Raw genomic sequence first — 7331 nt, forward strand, 5'->3', positions numbered from 1 at the left:
CAAAAAATTAAAAAATTAGCCGGGCATAGTGGTGCGTACCTGTGGTCCCAGCTACTCTAGAGGCTAAGGTAGGGGAATCGCTTGAGCCAGGAAGGCAGAAGTTGAGGTGAGCCATTATCTCGCCACTGCAACTCCAATGTGAGAGACAGAGCAAGATCCTGTCTCAAACGAAACAAAACAAAATAGCAGGGACAATGTGGAATACTGGCCACAGTAGTGGGAACAGCAAAAGCCAGTTTCAAAAGGCAGCAATGGCAGTGTTACAAATCATGGTATCTAGTGTCTGGCAGTGGTGGCCTCTTCAGATTTGTTTTGATGTGTGATTTTAGCTGATACTATAAATTTCTCGCCTCTCTTGGTTCCTGCACTTTTTCCTGAGCTCGGTTCTTTAGACATACTGGCTGTTCCTTGAACTATGTAACATAACAGGCTCTCAATACATTTCTTCTATGCTTAAAGCAGCTAGGATTTGTTGCATTCAACTAAGAACTCTGCTTCTACTGGCATCAAGAGCAATATAAAGGAGATAATTCACTGGTTTTTGCTTCAGTTTTGGGCACCAGTTGTTACTGGACAAACTACAGTGAAACCAAAGAAAACCGACCAGGTTTGTGAGGAGATTTAAATCATGTCATCTGAAGTATGGTTGAAGAAATTTTGCCCGTAGAACAGAAATCTCAGGGGACTATAATAACTCTTCAAATAATTTTATGGGAAGAGGAAGTGAATTTATTATTTGGTCTGGCAGGAGAGGGCAGCATTATTACCCCAAGTGGACCCAAATTACAGGAAAACAGATTTCTGCACTATATAGAGATAAACTTTCTAATAATGAAAACTAAAACAATGGGACAAAACTACAGTGGGAGAAGCTGCATTGAATGGACATACTTGGCACTGTGAATATTAAAGCAGAAGCTAGATTACTGCCTACTTCAATGAGATAGGTTCAGTGGTTACTGAGCTTCCTTTTAATCTGATATTGCAGAAAAAACAGACATACAGAGACTTCTCTTGCTGGTTATTTAAATCACATGACTTAAGACCATTCTCAATTTCTCAGATTTTTAAAATACAAATGAACATAGTAATAAAGGAACATATAGTTAATCATTGCACTAGAGAGGCAATAGCAACATAAACGATTTTAAGTACCTAGAATGGAAATTAAGCACTATATTTCAGTAAAAAACTGAACCCGCTAATTTTTTGATTTTTTTGTAGATATAGGGGTCTCCCTGCATTGCCCAGGCTGGTCTCGAAATCCTGGGCTCAAGTGTCTTGCCCTCCTCGGCCTCCCAAAGTGCTGGGATTTACAGGCATGAGCTGCCGTGTCTGGCCTTAGCTATCAATTCTTGCAGATTTCCTTTGCAAAACCAGGCCCACAGGTGCATGCCACCACATTTTGCTAATTTTTTAAATTATTTGTAGATACGGGTTTTCACCTTGTTGTCCAGGCTGCTCTCGAACTCTTGATCTCAGGCAATCCAGTCGCGTAGGTCTCCCAAAGTGTTGGGATTACAGGTGTGGGCCACCACACCTGGCCAAGGTTAAGTTCTTTAGAGAAAGAGCTCGGTTATATGGTTTTTGGCCAACATTTTTTAGGAATAAAATAATTTCTATTGCTAGGTTGTGTGCTTTTTAAGATAAGCTTAATTTATTCTTTGGTGGGTAACCAGTTGATCCCTAAATAGATATATGTTCCAACGATATTTAGGGCAAACCTCTATTTGTTCCTTTTTCCAAAAAAAAAAACCCCAATTTTTAAATTATAAATTTAAATGATCAGTTTCACTCATATTTTTGTAGGCAGTCTGGAAAATATAAAAAAGTAAATAAATAGGCTGGACGCAGTGGCTCACGCCTGTGATCCCAGCATTTTGGGAGGCTGAGGTGGGCAGATCACCTGACGTCAGGAGTTCGAGACCAGCCTGGTCAACATGGTGAAACACCGTCTCTACTAAAAATACAAAAATTAGTCAGGCGTGGTGGTGCATGCCTGTAATTCCAGCTACTTGAGGGGCTGAGGCAGGAGAATCGCTGGAACCCGGGAGGCGGAGGTTGCAGTGAGCCGAGATTGCACCACTGCATTCCATCCTAGGTGACAGAGTGAGACTCCAGTTCAAAAAAAAAGAAAAAAAAAAAGTAAATAAATAGAACCAAATCATTTTAAACATCTTATTTATTTACTTCTAGCCACACTTTCTATGTTAAAAAATTTTGAATTTAGCATTTAATGGTACAGTAGGAAATTATAGTTAACAATAATTTATTGTATATGTCAAAATAACTGGAAGAGAAGATATGTAATGTTCCCAACACAAAGAAAAGATAAATGTTTGAGGTGATGGATATCCCAGTTACCAGAGATTAAGAGATTAAGCTCAACTCTGAATACTTCATAGGCAAGTGGGAACTGATAGCCAAGCAACAGGGTGGGGAGCAGTTAACTCTGTTTTTAAAATGATAAAACCAAGAATGAGAATGTTTAAGTAACTTGTGCAAGGCTTTATCCCTCATAAGTAGCAATACCAGCATAACAACCTAAGACTGTTTGACACCATGACCCACAATATTTTCATTGTCTCTGAGCACTTCTCCTGCTACTTGCTACCACCCCAACCATGTAAGAGCTTGATGTTATCATGATCATGCTTCATCTGGACACATTTGCAAACTATGTGCCTTTGTATATACTGTCCCCTTAGATTAGAATGATCTTAAAAATTCTTTCTCCAACTTAAGCCCCTAATTTATTCTTCTGAACCTATCTCAAATGTCACCACCTCTGTAAAGCCTTACCAAATCTCTTCTGACAAAGAGAATTTTTAACTCCTCTTGACTCCTGTTGCACTTTATGCATCCCTCTTATACCATAACATATATCATGTTGCGTATGAATTATTTGCATTTCTACCTTAACTGCATGTGTCACACTTTGTATTTCATATTAATTTGTTTGTTTATTTGTCAGTTGTGCATCTCCTCCACTGGACTGCAACTACAAAAAGTCAAGGATTATGTTTCTCTTCTTAACCTAGTAGTTTAATGATAATAATAATAACCAGTACCTAGTACTCTGATGACAATAATACTAAGTAGTATTTATTAAGAACATACTTTCTGTAAATAGACTTACAAAATCTATTTATTTATTTATTTGTTTGTTTATTTATTTTTGAGGCAGGGTCTCACTCTGTCACCCAGGCTGGAGTGTGGTGGCACGAACACAGCTCACTGCAGCCTTGTCCTCCTGGTCTGAAGCAATCCTCCTACCTCAGCCCCTCGTGTAGCTGGGACCACAGGCATGCATTTTTATTGTTGCCTGGCTAATATTTTTATTGTTATATTTTTTGTAGAGACAGGGTTTCACCCTGTTGCCTAGGCTACTCTCAAACTCCTGGGCTCAAGGAATCCACCCGCCTCAGCTTCGCAAAGTACTAGGATTACAGGCATGAGCCACTGCACTCAGCTGCACGTGCCGTTAAGAAGCATCTGGCCTTGGATATTATTTTTACTCCCATTTTACATATGAGGAAATTGAGACATAGAAAGGTTAAGTATCTTCTTTGAGGTTACAGAGCTAGTAAGTGACAATGCCAGGATTTGAACTCAGAATGCACACATGAGTAAGTGAATGATAAATAAATGAATCTATCCCCTCAACCCCGTTGTGAATTCTTCAATGGTGGGGAATTCATCTTTATGAGTCTTATTCATTTTTATGCCACCAATATTTCTAGCATGTCGTCTGGTACATAGTTGGCATTCTGATGTTTGATGGACAAAAGAACAAAGAGTGTTTGGAACATGTGGTTATAAATGTGGTTAGTTAGTTTTGTTATATAATCACACGCCTCACCTCTATCTTTGGATAATTGAAATGTGTTGTAGGATCACAAAAGAAATGACGTTTTAATACCAGCACTTTAGAAGGCTGAGTCAGGAGAATGGCTTGAGCCCAGGAATTCAAGGCTCCAGTGGCTGTGTAGTCTAGACTGGGCTACAGAGCAAGATCTCATCTCAGGAAGAAAGAGACACAGAGAGAGAGAGAGAGAGAGAGAGAGAGAGAGAGAGAGAGAGAGAGAGAGAGAGAGAGGGAAGGAAAGAAAGAAAGAAAGAAAGAAAGAAAGAAAGAAAGAAAGAAAGAAAGAAAGAAGAGAGAGAGAGAGAGAGAGAGAGAGGGAGGGAGGGAGGGAGGGAAAGAAAGAAAGAAAGAAAGAAAGAAAGAAAGAAAGAAAGAAAGAAAGAAAGAAAGAAAGAGAGAGAGAGAAAAAGAAAGAAAGAAAAAGAAAGAAAGAAAGAAAGAAAGAAAGAAAGAAAGAAAGAAAGAAAGAAAGAAAGAAAGAAAGAAAGAAAGAAAGAAAGAAAGAGAGAGAAAGAGAGGGAGGGAGGGAGGGAGGAAGGAAGGAAGGAAGGAAGGAAGGAAGGAAGGAAGGAAGGAAGGAAGGAAGGAAGGAAGGAAGGAAACGATATTATACAGGGCATTGAACCAGGCAAATTTGCCTTCTCCCTCTTTCCCCACCAACTTTAATTGTTGTAGGTTTTTTGTAGCTATTCTTCACCAAGGTGAGGCAGTTTTTCTCTATCACTAGTTTCTGAAGAGTTTTTGTTATGAATCAGTGTTGAATTTTGTTGTATACTTTTTCTGCATCTACTCATATGGTCATGTGATTTTTCTTCTTAAACCCGTTGATGTTGTGGATTACCTTAACTGATTTTTGAATCTCCTGATTTAATAGAATGCAATCCAAACACCTTGCTTTCTTGGAAATATTTGATTAGAACTTAGTTACTGAATTTTCTGCGAGAAAAAATATGGATTATGATCTTGCAGAAATATTTCTATATGTTTCAAATGTAAGGTTTCTAAAGAGACTTTCTTTTAAAGGCTAACATTTTAAACGAGATTATTAGTTATACTACTAGATTTTTAAAAACTCTTTTCAAGATGCTGTATTTCCTTTTGTTTTTAAACACACACACACACACACACACACACACACACATATATGTGTATATATATAATTTTATCACTCTGGCTGGAGTGCAGTGGTGTGATCATGATTCACCACAGCCTTGACTTCCTGGATTCAAGCAATCCTCTTGCCTCAGTCTCCCAGGTAGCTGGGACTACAAGTGTATACTGCAATGCCTGGTTAACTTTTTATTTTTTGTAGAGACAGGTTCTCACTATGTTGCCCAGGCTGGTCTTGAGCTCCTGGGCTCAAATGATCATCCCACATTGGCCTCCCAAAGGACTGGGGTTACAGGCCTGAGCCACTGCATCCAGCCTGCATTATTTATTTAATGTGATTTTTAAAAAACATATTCTAAGTATTAATTTCTGCTGCTTATTAGGTAGTCAAATAAGTTTCCAAATATTTAGCAGTATAAATATACAATCATGTAAAGAGAGGATTATATAACTTCTAAAGAGAGTAAACTTTTTGAACTTTTATCAAAGCCCATGTTCACATTTCTCAAAATTGCATTAGTATTTTCCTAGAGAGTAAATCATCTATCATTTCTCCTATCCTGCAATTCTAGATTACAAACCTGGCTAATGGTAGACAGCAAATAGAATAGATACAAGTGAAGCAAATATTTAATGCTACTAGTTTTTTTTTTTTTTTTCCTATTCCAGTTTCTTACTCCTGGCATCTCACTGAACACATTAGTGGTGTCGAAATTTAAAATCAGGTGGGTAATATATCAAAACATCATGCCAAATATATGGTTTGATAGAAGACATGAGACCTAGTGTTTGATATATCAGTAGGGTGACTATAGTTTACAATAATATCGTGTGCATTTTAAAATAGCTGGAGGAGAATCATTAAAATGTTTCTAACATACAGAAAGGCAAATATTTAAGTTGATGGATATCCCAAGTAGCACTGATTTGATCTTTATGAATTATATGAATGTATTAAATCATCACATGCACTCTAAAACTTTGTCCATCTATTATGCATAAATAAAAAATATTGTTTTAAAAAACAAAAAATACAAAAAAAAAACCCAAACATAACTGGAAGCAAATGATTCTGAGCAAAAAAACCCAAAAAAACCGAAAACATCACGTTGCACGCCATGAATATATACAATTTTTGCTTATCAATGAATAAAATAAATGAAATGTTTTAAAAACACCAAGAGAAATGAAATCATTATGTCAAAGTGTTGTAAATATATACAAGGAGATGTTAGAAGGGAGCAGAACTCTCCCTTTGTAACTACGCTAATTTTCTCACACAAATGAATTACATACGGGATATGCCGAAATGTATGAAGGAAATTTTGGGGGAAGTTTTATCCAAATTCTACTTGACATTTCCTTTTGTTGTTGTTGTTGTTGTTGTTGTGCAGGCTGGAGTGCAGTGGCGCGATCTCAGCTCACTGCAACTTCCACCTCCTGGGTTCAAGTGATTCTCCTGTCTCCTCCTTCCAAGTAGCTGAGATTACAGGTGCACACTACCATGCCCAGCTAATTTTTGTATTTTTTGTTTGTTTATTTGTTTTTGAGACAGAGTCTTGCTACCGCACTTGGCAAATTTTTGTATTTTCAGGAGAGATGGGTTTTTGTCATGTTGGCCAGGCTGGTCTCGAACTCCTGAGCTCAGGTGATCTGCTTGCCTCGGCCTCCCAAAGTGCTGAGATTACAGGTGTGAGCCACCTTGCCGGGCCTCTACTTGACATTTTCAAGTGTTGGCTGCATTTTTAAAGTTGCCTTTGAGAAAGTTGGTGCTCCGATTTGGCTGTGGTTTGTTTGTCCTCACCAAAGTTTATGTCAAAATTTGATTACCAATGTGGCAGTGTTGGGAGGTAGGGCCTAGTGGGAGGTGTTAAGGCAATGGGGTGGATGCCTCATGAGTGGCTTGGGTGCTATTCTTGAGTTCTCACTCTCTCCAGACTGACTTTGTTCTCATGGAATGGATTAGTACCTGCAGAGTTGGTTGTTATAAAGCTAGGATGCCCCTCAGGTTTCCCTCTTTTCACATGTGCCTGACTCCCCTTTGACCTTCACCACCATGTTTTCATGCAGCACAGAAGCCCTCACTAGAAGCTGAGCAGATGCCAGAGCCATGCTTCTTGTACAGTCTGCAGAACCAGGGACTAAATACATTTCTCTTCTTTATAAATTACCCAGCCTCAGGTATTCTATTACAGCAACAAAAAATAGACTAAGACAGTAGGATATCAGAATATTGAACTCAAATGCTAAGCATGGCAATAATATCTTTGAGGCTAATACATAACAATGGCATTAATTCAGTCATTTCACAACATGGGTTGCTACCTATTTTCTCCTTCGTAATTTACTAGTG

This window comes from Macaca nemestrina, chromosome X, assembly GCF_043159975.1.
Source record: "Macaca nemestrina isolate mMacNem1 chromosome X, mMacNem.hap1, whole genome shotgun sequence".
Taxonomy (NCBI): Eukaryota; Metazoa; Chordata; class Mammalia; order Primates; family Cercopithecidae; genus Macaca; species Macaca nemestrina.